At 37.6% G+C, this 15,294-nt stretch overlaps 1 protein-coding gene across 3 annotated transcripts in view; it reads right to left on the bottom strand.

Annotated features, from left to right (window-relative positions):
* Nucleotides 1–7,576, bottom strand: part of LOC131048690 (poly [ADP-ribose] polymerase 2) — a 237,155-nt gene extending 229,579 nt beyond the window's left edge. For all 3 annotated transcript variants that reach the window (XM_057982747.2, XM_057982748.2, XM_057982750.2), the window contains exon 1: nucleotides 7,352–7,576. The gene's annotated coding sequence lies outside the window, so the exon portion shown is untranslated. The remainder of the gene's footprint in view (nucleotides 1–7,351) is intronic.
* Between the last annotated feature and the right edge of the window lie 7,718 nt (nucleotides 7,577–15,294).

Raw genomic sequence — 15,294 nt, 5'->3', positions numbered from 1 at the left:
CTCAACTGATGGATAAATACCTAATTCATACATGATTGGAAAGTTGCAGGAGCGTTTGTCAAGCCGAAAGGCATTACCAAGAATTTGTAGTGCCCATAATGACACTGAAAAGCAATCTTATGTACATCCTCATCTCGGACCTTGATTTGGTGGTAACTAGAGCACAAATCAATCTTAGAGAAGTACTCAGCTCCATGCAATTCATCAATTAATTCATCAATTCTGGGTATAGGATAGCAGTTTTTTATAGTCCTCTTATTAAGGACTTGGTAGTCAATGCACATCCTCATCATTCCATCTTTTTCTTAACCAGTACTACGAAAGATGCAAGCAGGCTACAACTAGGCCTTATATGCCCCATTTCAAGTAGTTATTTGATAGCCTTTTCAATCTCTTCTTTATAAACCTTTGAAATGGCAATAAGGAGTGATCATGACAGGTTTTGCTCCTTCCAGCTCAATGATATGCTGAAACCTTCCATTAGGGAGCAGACCCACAGTTATATCCTGAAATATCTTGTTATACTTATCCAAGATAGATTGTATTTGCCCATTGATTGCTCCGCCCATCTTATCTATACTTGTGTTTGTGAGGAGACATTCGGCTGCCCATTCCACTTGCTTCTTACAAAATACTCTTTGCATTCTTTTAGCTGATATTTCCATGGTTCCCTCACTAGTCAACCCGTGTAGCACCACCTTTTTCCCTTTATGCTAGAAGGAAATCTCCATCTTGCGGTGGCTGGTCTCATATTTGTCGATAGAATGCAGCCATTGGCACCCCAAAACAACTTCCATCTCCATGTCGATCACATAGAAATCATACTTTAATTTATATTCCCCCATAGTTACTTCCATTTGTGGTATTTTATGAGTGCAAGAGAGGGTAGTTCCATTGGCTACCTTCACGTCAAACCCCTCAATTGAAGTGGTATTTAGCCCAAGACGATGCACCAATTCCTCACTAACATAATTATAGGTCACTCCACTATCAACAAGAATGGTTACCTGCTGCCCCTTTAAGATTCCCTTAATGCGGAAAGCATTATAACGTGGTTCTCCTGTGAGGGTAGCAAGTGTGCCTCCCCCAAGCGTCACATCTTTTTTCTAATTCATTTTCCGAATCAGCTCCTTCACTTTCTCTGTCATGATCTGTAAGTACCTCAATGTAATGTATTTGACCTTTTCCTAAACAATGATGCCCGAGCTGCCATGGTTCGCTGCAAGTGAAACACAACTTTCTTCTTCTTAATTCATTCTTGCTAATGTCTAGTTGTTGGGATGTTGTTATTGGGATCCTGGGAGGCATTAGACTCTTTTGAAGAGATTTTTTGATTGGCATAGATAGGGCTGTCCTCTTGCTGCTGAAACTATCCCTGGCCACGAAATCTTCCAGGTTGAGGGTTGTTGTGATAGCTTCTTGAAAAGTGGTAGGGTTTAAGGCTTTGAGCAACCCTTTGAGTGGATCTACTAAACCTTCTACAAAGAGCACTATCAGCCTTCTATCGATCACGTCGGGCACCATGACAGCGAGTTTTTGAAATTCTGAAACATATTCCTCCACCTTGCCAACTTGTCTTAACTGGGCTAGATCTCTGAAATGCACTTCCGGGTCGGTCCTTTCAAATCTTTCCATCAGCCTTTGACTGAATTACTCTATGGTAGATATTGTATCGTGTCCTTGGGTCACCAATCCGTGGTACCACCATTCATGGGATATTTTCTCTAGATGTAGAGTTGCGAACTTGATAGCTTCCTCCTTTGTCATGGGGTTCAAAGAATAGTAAGTATCTAGTTTTTGCAGCCATGATCTGGCTGATGTATTGCTTGTTCCATCAAAATTAGGTATGGTAATTTTCCCCAAGCGATGTTGAATGTCCTTTCTATCCTCACATCCCTTTCTTCTATGCCCATTCCCTGATTTCAGACCACAATACTCAGTAAAGGACATAGTATCCCCGATGGCCTCACTCAGGGCATTATATTTAGCTAAAAGGCGGTCCATTTCTTCAATATGGTCTGATTGGTTTTCTTCAGCTACTTTGTTTGCCAGAAACTTAGCTCTAAACATTTTAACTAAGCTTTTCTCACCACCACTGGCTGATTTCTCTTTAATGGAATTATTCCCTTCGTCATGACCAGCAGAAGTCTCCTTATCAGCAGTGCTCCCTTCACCCCTGTCACTGGTCTTCTCACCCTCAACATTCTATTTGAATCCTTTCAGCAATTGGGCTACCTCTTTGAGTGTCCTAGACACACTGACATGTAGCTCTTTGGATCTCCTGAAGAAAGCTCTTGCTTCTTCGTCGGTATCACCCATTGTAGAGCCCTTCTTCTTTTCCCTTGACAAATATCTTTGTTCTCTTTCACTCATCAACACACCCACAACTGGCAAGAACACAACTCTCATACCATTGAAAAATACCCAACTAGTTGGACTAGAAATTGGCAATGCAACACACTTATGAAACTCCTTAGATATCCAAAAGATTAACTACAGACAATACTGTTATGCTTGTAAATATCAAAAAAGCATCAAATAATAATTCTATTTGTATACATGCTTCAATAGCCTTCTGAATTTGTCTTTTGGTTGTCACTATGCATTCCCTAGAAATAAAAAGATATCTACTACAACTTAGTCAAAAATCAACAAAGGCCTTTCACCAAACAAGATCAATCGATATCACTTGCATTGGAAGGCGCAAGTGTTGTCAAGCGTACTGGGCCACGAACATGTATAATCGCAAGGACTCCAACTATCTGCAGACACGGCAAGGGCTATAATCACCTGTCTCGATTATCTCCTTCAATACCGCCTCTCACAACCCATGAGCCTATCGACTTAGCACCTTAGACACTGGCTTTGCCCTGTCAAAGGCAAAGGTAGGTCAGGTCCTCGTGGATGCTCAATCCTTGTCTCAACTCCCAAAATTTCCTTATCTCCTACTACGAAAAATTCAATAATCAAGAACAGCTCAGAAAATTCAATATTGTGGATGCTCAAACTCAAACAAATCCAAAGTAGGGGAAAACGTCCTACCTAGCCTGTCTCTAGGGGTTTGCATCCCAAGAGGCATGCGTTGCATAGAGGCAGTTCAATCTAGAATCAAGCATACCTCTCCCCGTAAACAAGCACACCTTATAAAGATTGTGCGTCGTAGTAAGGAGCCGACCTTAGGACGGTGCAAACAAAACATTAAATAAGCAATGTAGGAGATTTAGATTAAAATTTTATTTATAATAAATTTCCATTTATTTATTATTTAATCAAGGCAAAAATAATATCAGGTGTTGTGGAACACCGCTTATGAGGCCAACCGCTTATGAGGCCAACTAGGCCCTCCCCTCAAAACGGCTCATAACACTTGAACAGATTTTCAATAGTTATTAGTATTATTCTTGCATAAGGTCCAACTCCGAACTGTAGGCTGCCTTAGTGAGATGTTGAATGAACGCATGGATCACCTTATTGCAGGTAAAACCAAGACTGTGAAGAGACTTGGTACAGGATGGAGTTGAACCTGAGTCACGCACATTCCCAAAGTACCCCATCTTCTATACTCTCCAACACCACTATGTCCATTGGCACTAATTTCACCCAACTCTGTGGCATGTCTTCCGAGTTAAAGATTACCTTCAGTTAGGGATTTGAACCGAAATCACCCTTTGCACATCATCAATGAAATTTAAAGATTGGCATTAACTTCATCAACTCTGTGGCATCTCTTTTGGGTTATAGACTACCCTAGTGTGGTTAGGGATTTGAACTAAAACACCCTTTGGACGTGAAAACTACGGTAGGAATTAATAAATTGAAGGCAACAACAATAATTAGTGAAAACTACGGTAGGAATTAATTCTCAAAACTTTGAATCTTAGTATGGCTAGCACTGCTCTACATCCAACCGTGAGATTGATGAGTTACATATTGAATGAGTGAATGATTTTTAATGACGTCCACAAGACCATCAATATATGGGACCAAGAGCATCCTTGCTAACAACTTTCAAATTCTTTTCATTGTCAACTCTTATGTTGTGGATCTTGATCAAGAAGCCCAATGTTTTGTGTAATCTTGTTTCCTCAAATAACTCTTTTAGATTGCACCCCTGCAACTTGTCTTCATATTGCTTACACATATCCTCGTAAGAAGCACACTCAATGATGAAATGCCATTCAGTTTCCACCACCCCTTTATTGCAGAAAAGACAAGTTCTTTCGTCCCACTCCTCCTTAGGGACAGCCCATTTGCCTGTCTCACATCTAAGATGGTGGGACTCAGTTCTGATTTGCACAACTAGAAGTCTAGCCTTTCCCTTAATCGTTGCCCTTGAATAATCTTTTTCATCATGCTCCCATAAGGGGTTGAACTCTTTGATATAGTGTACTTTCTTCCGACCAACATGCTTTGTCCACATGGCAGTTCTAAATTTTTCAAACACAAACTTTTTTATCTCATCATTATTATTGGGACAATCTTGCATATCAATGTCCCACTTGCTGATCAATTGTTATTCTATTTCATCCAACTTTTCTTCCTCCGTTTTAATTCCTCCCCAACAACCATTTTGGGCCAGCATTGCTTGTCCACATTTTTTACTTTTTTAAATAGCTTAACAAAATGAACTATAATTGAACCTTCCATTGGAGACATTTTTGCTTCTGCAAAAAGAATCTCATAGGGGACTGTGGACTTGACTTTAAGACTGCTAATGATTAGATGCTTTTAAATCCTTTCTAATTGTCTCCATTTGTGGTTTGACATGCTGCTCCCCCAAATCGCGCAAACATAGAGGACAGCTAGCATAACCAACAAACCAAAGAGGGTTTTCTTGGTTTTCCAATCCCACAATTCCGCCTTTCTACATCTGTTGCAAGAAATAAGAAGCCTTGCATCCTCCTTGTATCCTTTTTGACCTACAAGTTTCCCAACTAAGCTTATCATGAAAATCAATTCCCAAATACTTGTATTCTTCTACTATCTCCAACAGACAACCAACAAACATGAAGTTAACTTGTTGTTTCTTTCTTTTCAAAGAGAAGATCATAACTGTAAAATTTTATCTAAACCTGAACAGTAAGAATCTAGCTAGGAAAGTAAGAAGTAAACTTGCAGAATCAGAGAGAAAATTTCAGAGAAGAATGAAAATAAAACTATTTCATTGATTTACAAATGAATGAATTACATAATATATAGAGCCTTCGTTAAAACAAAAAAGGAGGAAAAACAGAAACAAAACTGAAAAAACAGAGATATTCTTTAGTTAGCTTAACAACTAAAGAAAAAACAATTTTATCCAACTCATGGGATTAAAACAAAAATACACAATAATAATCCCATAAATCGTGTAGGAAAAGCTGATTTTTGTGCACTAACACCCCCCCTTAAGTCTAACTAAGAAGACAAAAGCCTAAGGAAAGGAAAGAGGAAAGAGGAAAGAGGGAAAACCCACTAGAAACAAAACCCCCCTTCAAAATTATAAGAGATGCAACTATATGAAGTGCATTAGAACATCCTTCGATATACAAGAAAAATGTGGACAACTGTCTGCCATAGTGCTGAATGAAAACCTCCTCAAAAGCCAAGATGATGATCAAGATCAAGAATCCGTATGAGTGCCCCCGACAACACTACTCAGCAAAACATATGTCTGTCGAAGATACAAAAGACAACAATCTGCATGAGTGACCCCAACGACACTACTCGAACTATAATCAGATGGCAAACAAAGGCAAAACATCTGATATTCGAAGATGCAAGTGGCACATGAATCTGCACGAATGACCCCAACGACACTACTCAACCATTCAAGAAGCGGATAGTCGAAAATACAGGTGCCAATAGTCTAAAGATCTGATCAAAACAAAACCAAGGAAGCATTAACACTGATAGAAGAAAAACTCCCTCATAATATGACAAAGAAGAGGCATGACAGGTCCACTGAAATGATGTGTCACAAAGGAGAAGGAGAAGATGAAGGCAAGGCTCTGAAGAGCATGATCTTGGCATGCATCTAGAAACACAGGTTTACGTCAGTTTCCATTCTTCAGAAATTTGTCTGCAAATAATTTGAGTTTATTTCTTCTTCTTAGCTCCCAGGCTCTGATACCATGTAAAATTTTATCTAAACCTGAACAGCAAGAATCTAGCTAGGAAAGTAAGAAGTAAACTTGCAGAATCAGAGAGAAAATTTCAAAGAAGAATGAAAATAAAACTATTTCATTGATTTACAAATGAATGAATTACATAATATATAGTCTCTTCGTTAAAACAAAAAAGGAGAAAAAACAAGAATAAAACTGAAAAAACAGAGATATTCTTTAGTTAGCTTAACAACTAAGCAAAAAACAATTTTATCCAACTCATGGGATTAAAACAAAAATACACAATAATAATCCAATAAATCGTGGAGGAAAAGCTGTTTTTTGTGCACTAACAATTACTTTAATCTTGCTGGTATTAACTTGCATTCCAACCTCTTGACAAAAAAGCTCAAGAGCTTTCAAATGTTCCTTCAAACCATTTGCAGTTTTTGCGATTAAAATAAGATCATTTGCATACAAAAGAAGCTTCACCACATAGCCTGCAAGTTGAATACCTTCTCCATTATTTTTGTTTATCCACTCTTCAAGTTAATCAATATAAAAGCCAAACAAGGTGGCACTGCCAAAGCATTCAGACATTCCATCTTTTGATTTGATTTCCCCCCTAACTTTATTATAAAGTTTATGGACTGCAGCTCTAAGTCCATCAGGGATCACAAGTTCCTCCATAGTTTGTCCCTGGGACCGTGTCAAAGGCCTTCTCGAAGTCAACGAAGCAACAAAAGGCCATCAATTTGCATTACTGAGGTAGAACTCAAGAAGCCAAACAAGGTTTTAGACTTACATTAAACTAAATGTGACCGAATTTTTCACGTCCAATTTCCATTATATATGTACCACAAAACATGATTATAGCGAAGGGAACCCAAGTAGTTGGCGGCTCTATTGTCACTATAGGGAATATTTTCTAAAAATGGTATCATAAACAGACGTGCGTATTTTCGTCGGCTACTTGTTAAGGCTTTTCACACCCCATTTCAATTGCCGGTTTCCCAGGGAATAAGTACAGAGCCATGTGCTGAGACACTATAATTGAAATTATTTAATCCTGCCTTAGATGATCAAAACAAAACACAAAAATTTGTATAAAAATTGTAGTATCAGTCGGATAATTGACATTTTTCAGATAGCAAACAACGAAACTGCACTCGCCAAATTTGTAGAAGATGCAGAAGCTCCCAGCGCTAAGTTTGAAGAATGAATCGAGCGGAGCAACAAATAATCATAGAACTCTATATACTCACCAGATTAGAGTAAGCCGCCCTGTCTCCAAGAGCTGAGTTTCATGTATGATGATGAAGGGAAATGCTGGACTGCCAAGGTTAAAACAGAAGAAGAGATTATTGAGGCTATTCAAACTGCCCGGGGACCTTTAAAAAGAAAAATCGTATGATGTACTTGGCGGGAGCAACAAACACGAAACGCAGACTTCCCCACGAAGCCACAGCTTTCCCCCGTATACCAAAGTAAACCTTTTATTTCTTCGTTTAATTTTATATTGAACGAACAAAGCAAAATACCAACCATAAAATGGAACTTTGGAATCCTTCAAAAATTATTTTTTAATGCTAAATGTATATTTTAAATAAAAAAAATCCTTCTTTACAATCCAAATAATTTGGAATGAACAAAGCAAAGTACGAACCTTAAAATGAAACTTGCAATTATTAAAAAATTATTTTTTAATATTAAATACATATTTTAAATAAAAAAATTGTTCCTTACAATCGAAATAAAAAAATTTACAAAGTTAAAATGGAATTTGGAATCATTCAAAAATTATTTTTAATACTAAATGTATACTGTAAATAAAAAATTTGGTCTTTATCTTACAAGGTTGGATTCACAACGTCCTCGAAGAGTTGAAGTATTTTGAGGATGTTCGATTAAGCCATGTTAAACGCACTGGTAATGTCAAGGCAAATATTTTATCCAAGTGGGCTCTCATATTTGCTGAAGTGGGTGAATTTAGATGGGAGGATTTTCACACTGTCAGCTTTGAGGAGGGAGCGGGTGACTACATTAATGGCATAGCGAACAAAGTGTACGGTGTCAGAAGCTTGTGAGAGAAAGACGGTGTTTGAGTTTAGCGAGGCGCCTTGTTAATGATGTTTTTATGAGGCATGAGATGACATTTATTTCAATCCCTTCTCACTCGAGGTGTTATTAGGCAGTCATTAACATTTAAAACAGAGCTCTGCGAAGGTTACAAAATTCATTCTAAGCAGTGGGGTAGCAGTTTTGAAGCACACATGGAGGCCAACTTCACTCTGCAAAGCAAGAGACGGATATTTGCTTTCTTCAGTGAAATTAACATAGTGTTTGCATTCTGGTGCATTTTTGTATAACCGGTGAATGATATGGTTGTCATTGTTGGCAACATCATCTCCCAAATTTTCACAATCTATCGGCAGTAAGTTGACCGATATACAGAGGTTAATCAGTTAAGCGGTGTGTAGACAGGGTAAGCAGGAAGTAGACCAACATACAAGAGATCAACCGGCAAGTAGTGAGTAGACCAGCACACAAGAGATCAACCGGCAAGCAATGAGTAGACTGGCACACAAGAGATCAACCAGCCAGCAGTGAGTAGACCAGCACAGAAGAGGTCAATCGGCTAAGCAGCGAACAAATCGATATACAGAAGGTAATCGGCTGGGTAGATTTTGATCGGTACACCGATAGAGTCTGTAACCGACAGACTGGTAACATTCAGTTAACATCCAGATAAACCGGTAGTCTTCTCCAGTCAACCGAAGGACTTATTGACATGAATGACTGTTTTGACAGAGATTTCAAGAATGATTTCTGGAGAATAATTTATGGTGCAGTAACATAATTTTGAATGGGATGTTTTGGCGGGAAAGTTGGCGACAGATTGAAAGGGTAATAAATTCACATAATTCATTCTTGATGAGGTTGTTGTTCATGTGGAAAGTTATGTGAGAAAGTGTGAACACAGGGGGAGCAAAGCATAGTGCAGAGCCGAAGGTCAGAGGACTCGAAGAGTGCAGAGCAAAAAGATAGAGAACCGGCAGAGTGCAAAGCTGAATGTATAAGCAGGAAATCGGTGTTGTGCAAAGCAGACACAACCAATGCAGATATAGTATGATTTTCAGTGTGATCTTATCAAACTATCAGTAGCTACTCCAACAGATCATCTTTATGTTTCTCTCTAACCATTGCAACTAAAATCCCTTAATAGGGTGGACTTTAACAAGCCCCATTGTAAAAATCCCTTAACCAGGTGTCATCTTAATTGATGATCTTAAGACCTTTAACAGGGTAAAGGCTCTAATAGGCCTGAATAAAAATCCCTTAACCGGGTGGCACCTAATAGTGTCCTTGTAATCTCCTAACAAGGATGGCTCCTCACCGGGCGTACTCCAAAAGAGTACAAGGTTTGTGAGTTCTTACTCACACCGTTGTTTTCTCCCTTTTGGGTTTCCATGAGATAAATCTTGGTGTCACTATGTATCTTTTCATGTATACTTATTCTACTGCGGTAGTTATTTATATTGATGAATGTTAAGTTAGTAAAAACTTGAGTTAAAAGTTTTAATTGGATAAAACTGGTAAAGTGTTGATTCACCCCTCCCCTCTCAACACCGATTGGGACTAACAATTGGTATCAGAGTTGCATTCCTCTGAAGTGAAGCTTGACAACTTAAGGATAAAGATCATGGAAGAATACCAGTACCAGAAGCGGATTGATGAAGCAACTAAAATTATTGCTCAGTTGAAAGAGAGACTGAGAAAATCTCTTGCAAAAAGAAAGGAACTGACTCAATAGCTAAATGAGAGTCAGGACATCATAGTTCAACTCTCTGAATAGAGTGGATCTGAAGAAGCAATCTCAAAACTCATGGAAAAGAACAAGAAGCTGACTGAAGAAGTCACACATCTCAAAAGAGAACATGAAGGTCAGGCCCTGAGAATGACTGAGATACTGGAAGCCAACATAAGTTTTGATGAAAGAAAAAGGGAGGTAGAAAAAGATCTGTCAAAAGCTAAAAGAGCCAAGAGGCTTGTCGAAGATGCCTTGAGAGAAAATGGTGCAATCATGATTGAAAAAGATGAAGAAATCTAAATTCTCACCCAGGAGAATGAATATATACATAAGCATCTGCATGACAACACAGAAGAAAAAGAGAAGATGATGAAAGAGATTGAACAACTCAAGAGTGAGTTGAAAACTGAAAAATGAGAGAAATGAGAATTTGAGGAAATTCAATGAAAGCTCTGAGAAGGTAGATAAACAATTGAAGGCTCGGAGAAGATCAAAGGAAACAATCGGTCTTGGTTACCCTGGTACAATTCCTATGGAAACTGGAGAATCATCTAAATCAAAAAAGATGAAGGATGATAAAATAAACCATTCAAAAGTGAAAGGTATGAAGTTTTCCAAATCCTCTTGTAATCATTGTGGTAAATCAGGTCATAAGACTAATGATTGTAGAAATAAACCGGTTAGTCAAAAGAAGATTTTCACCTTTGATGGTTACTGCCATAATTGTCATAAGTATGGCCACACTGCTTATGAGTGTAGATCTCAATCTAGCAGTATGTCAAATAGAAAAGACTTAATGGACATTGCTTCACATGCAATAAGTTTGGACACAAATTTGAAGAATGCAGGTTTAAGTCAAATGTATCAAGATCACCGTTCAAACTGGTCAGTCCTAATAAAAGGAGTAATCAGTTCAATGTCACATGTTTCACGTGTGGTAATTTTGGTCATGTTGCAGAAAATTGCAGAATGAGAATGGGCCAAAGAATTAATTCAGGACCATGGAGGACAACTAGTATGGCATGTTTCAATTGTCATAAGATCGATCACTTAGCCAGAGAGTGCAGGAACCGATCCTATAACCAGTCTGAAGACAAGAACCAGTTTAACGAGAAGAAAGAGTAAAATGACCTGAAAGGAAAGAAGACAATTGAAGAAGTGCGAAATGAAATGAAAAAAACATGGATCAAGAAGGAAGAAATAAAAGAAGGAGAAGGTCATTCTAAAACCAAGTCATCATCCATTGGTGATGACAGTTCCTCTTCTAACTAGGCATACTGATGCCTAAGGGGATCACATATGGTAAGTGTGTCGACTTGAATTTCATCCTCAGAATGTTACCTGTAATAAGTTAGTTTCACAAAATACAAATGGAAATGCATATAGGAAATCCAAATTCAACCAATGAAACTACATGAAGTACATATGAAATAAAAATACTAATATTACCTTCATGGCTTATGTCCCATTGTGTCCTAACTCCACTGTTCCTGGTTGCAGATGGTGTGCTCTCAGACAATGCATTGTTGGCTTCCAAGATGGCATATGAAGAATAGACTGATAACTTGTAGTTAACTGATAGTATGATATGCAAATACTACATGATTATGCTATATGATTATGCTATAAGATTATTGTTATATGATTATGCTATTTCTATTTGCTTCAAAAACTCACAGATGCATAAGATTGGCTTGCAAAATGCACTTGCAGTCTCTTGAAGTCTAACTCTCTCTCAACTGAAGCTCTTGATTTTATAGACTTTGAGAGGATTAGATGATGTGGCTCAGATTAACGATCATAATCAGATCTATAGATTTGGATGGCTACGAGCAAAGGTGAAGGTTGAGAGAAAAGGGGAAGGAGAAGACAAGTTTCACTCATCTCACCTTGACTAGGTTGTTGACTGAGGGAATCTAGGGATGGTTGGAGGAAATTTAGGTATGAGAGGACAAGTGGACTCAAGTCCTTCCTAAGATGTAGGGGTGTTGGAGAGAATATAGGAAACGGTTATGAAATATGTGTACGTACACAATTTCATTAAATTTTGGTGGTTGAGGATAAATGATGAATTAATATTTAAGAAATATTAATTTCCTTAGTCATATGTTCGATGAGTTGGCAAAGGGAAGATGAAGTGGAGATGGAGGATGAGTTGGAAAATAGATTAAATAATTCAAGAATTATTTAATATTTGAGACTATAGGATAGGAGAATAGCTATTAAATATTAGATATTTAATTGTTTGGAGGAGATAATTAAATATTTAATATTTAATTAACTTGGTTAGAAAGAATAATTAAATATTAGATATTTAATTAATTATAAGAATAGGATAGATGAATTAATTAATAAAATATTAATTAATAGAAAGACATGAAATGAATTAAATAAATTAATCTTTTTAAATTAACTATTTAATAGAAGAATAATTATTAAATAAATATAAAATATTTATTTAATCGCTCGTAGCCAATTTTTAGGTGTATACAGTAAGATTATTTGTATATCCCCTTTACCAAATATAAAGTTTTGTCTATTTCCACAGTTGAGATGCATAAAAGTTAGACAAGAGTTCTTGTTTGAGAAATCTCTCGTGAGTTAATTGTTTGTGTGTCGATGTTGGTAACAAACAATCGGTAAAAGCTTAATCGGTGTACCTTAAGTTGTAAGTTTCAAAACTAACGGTTGTATTATAACGTCGATAAATCTCAATGGATAAATAAGGAAATGTCAACACATTTTCATTTATCCTATTTTCTTGTGAAATCCCTTGAGCTCCTGTGCAATCAAAGGTGATTGGAATCTTGCTAAGTAATATTTGTGCGGAAAGTTCAAGCAGAGTGATAGTGGTGTTTGGTATTTCTAAGGAGAAGGTATTCAACTTCGTCTAAGAAAAGCTTGTTTGAAGGTCATCATGGCAGCACTGATATCGACTCTTGTGTTGGTTGAAGCTATCAAAGAACCCCAACTTGAGTTCAAGTTGCATCTAATGAATGTCGGTGAGATCGACATGACCGGTGACTTATCATCGGTGTATTGTTGGTAGAAGACATTCCCTCCTACATTCATTGCAAGCTCGAAGAATTTGGAGAAAAGTTCATTCGAAATGAGTTTAAAGGGTTTTGCGTTAATGATCAATTGAAGGCAGAATTTCTATCTATGAAGACCAACGGTTTGGCTAATGTTGTTGATTTTCCTGATCAGTTTCATGACGAATGGGTTAGGTATGTACTGAGCAGAGTTCATGATCATTTTTTGTGGCTAGAAGCTCAAGCACCGATCAAGATTACAAAGGAGGTGATTCGAAGAGTGACAGGGTTTAGTGCAACCGGTGAAGCATTAACTCTAAGAACGATTTCATCATCTGAAGTCATCTGGTTAACCAAATCCTGATGTGATAGTAGAGCAATGACAACCACCCATATTGAGGATGTTGAAGTAAGATTTGCCTCTACAGTGTTGGCTTACAAGGTTTATCAATCAAGTAGGATGAGTATTGTGTTGAGTGGTGCCATACATGCTGGCTATCAAATTATCAAGGAGGATGCAACCTATGATATTTGTGAGATGATTAAAAGTCAATTTAAGGTGAACATGGGAAGAATTGAGAAGGACAAGAAACATTCCTTCAAATATGGCTCACTTCTAGTATGTATATTTTTCTATGTGCAAAAAAATTTCCCCGGTAAGGGTAAGGTAGTATGGTTCGACGAGAAACCTATCATGGTTCAGATAGGTGAAATGATTAGGGATATAGGAGATAAGTTTGGTGAAACAATGTGGGGATACTTTAAGGAATTCCAAATTAGGATGCACAAGAGGGAAATAATTCCAACCAGAATAGTACAAAAATGCAAAGACAACATTTGTTTTCTTGTAGACACGGATTATTGTATCATTCAAGCAGTTCAACCCAGAACCTTTTGGGTTCCACCTATGGGCTGTGAGGTTACAACAAATATTGTTAAAATTCATGTCAATATGCTACTGTCCAAACCAGTAGACTTGAAGGCAAAGAGATTTGGAACCTGTGAGGAGGCAAGCTCCAAAATAAAATAGGAACTTCAGGTGTCAATCAAAGAAAAGTGAGAAGAATGATTGATACTCTTGACAAGAAATATGGAGGTGAAGCATCTGGTGCCACTACCTCCACCGACGCTAGTGTACAATCTGGGGTCAACCCTAATAGAGATGAAGGATTGACAGGTGAAAAGAAGAAAGTGACAAAGACAAAACCCAAGGGGACTGCAACAACCAAGCCTGCAACATATACAAAAGAAAAGGATTTAGGTACTCATGTATCTTCCCTAAGTAAAGATAGACTGGTAGAAGTGACATATTCCAGAAAGAAGAAGAGCGAAGGAAAGGTTGATACAAAGCTCAAAAAGGATGAGAAATGGGGTGATATCATTGACACCCAATTATATGTAGAAATTAAAGAGGTTAGAAGAAGTGGAAGAAACAAAGCTCCAACAGTTGATGAATTGGTCCATGGGATCAAAGAATTTGGAGGTTTATCTAGTGTTGGGAGAATACATTCCCTCATTAATAAAGAAGATAAAAGGAAAATTGAAGAAGCTCTAATCTGGAACTTGCATAAGTTTTGTAGGACACATAGTGAATTATATGGAATAATCCCATCAGATTTGCAAGATCAAATTGAAGGGAGATGGAAAACAACTCTGGCTGTTGAGAAAGAACACTGAATAAAAGAACTCATGGAAGTGCAACATGATTTAGACCTTGATCAAGCTTCACTAGTGGCTGAAGCATGTATTCAACATTTCAAGATAAGAAATAGAACTGGGAGAGTGGTCATAGGTGAAGTTGAAGCAATGCACGAAGAAGGTGTTGCCTTGTGGAAGAAGATCATGAATCAGCAAAAGGAAGTTGAAGAAGAAATAGAAAAGGAAACAAAATGGGACCAAGGTGCAACTGTCCTTGAAAAAGAAAAAGGTAAGGAAAAAGACTCTTCTGAAGGTTTTGATGTCTTCTCAGTTAATGAGAATATAGGAAATGTTGTGTCAGACATTCCCAATCTGACAAAGGATGTCGAGCAACCGGTTCACACTTCACCGGTGAAGGAAGCTGATCAAACTAAGCTTCCAAGTAAACATGAAGTGGTAGTTGAAGACATTCCTTATGAGGATGCACCTCACAGGACTTCATTCGCACAAAATCCTATTCTGTCAGAAGAAGGAAAAGAGGAAGAGAAGAAAGAAAGGGATAAGAAAGCAATGATGGATACTCCTCTAGCAAAGAGGAAGTTAAGTTTAAAAAATGAAAGTGAGAAGAAGAAGGTAAACAAGATCACAACAACTAGTTCAGAAGTTGAGACTGTAGAAAAGGAAGATGAATTAGAGGAGGAATAAGAGGGAGAATCAGTCATTGATA

Source organism: Cryptomeria japonica, chromosome 2 (assembly GCF_030272615.1).
Source record: "Cryptomeria japonica chromosome 2, Sugi_1.0, whole genome shotgun sequence".
Classification (NCBI taxonomy): Eukaryota; Viridiplantae; Streptophyta; class Pinopsida; order Cupressales; family Cupressaceae; genus Cryptomeria; species Cryptomeria japonica.
The sequence above is the reverse complement of the archived record's forward strand: the minus strand, read 5'-3'. Positions and strand labels throughout refer to the sequence as shown.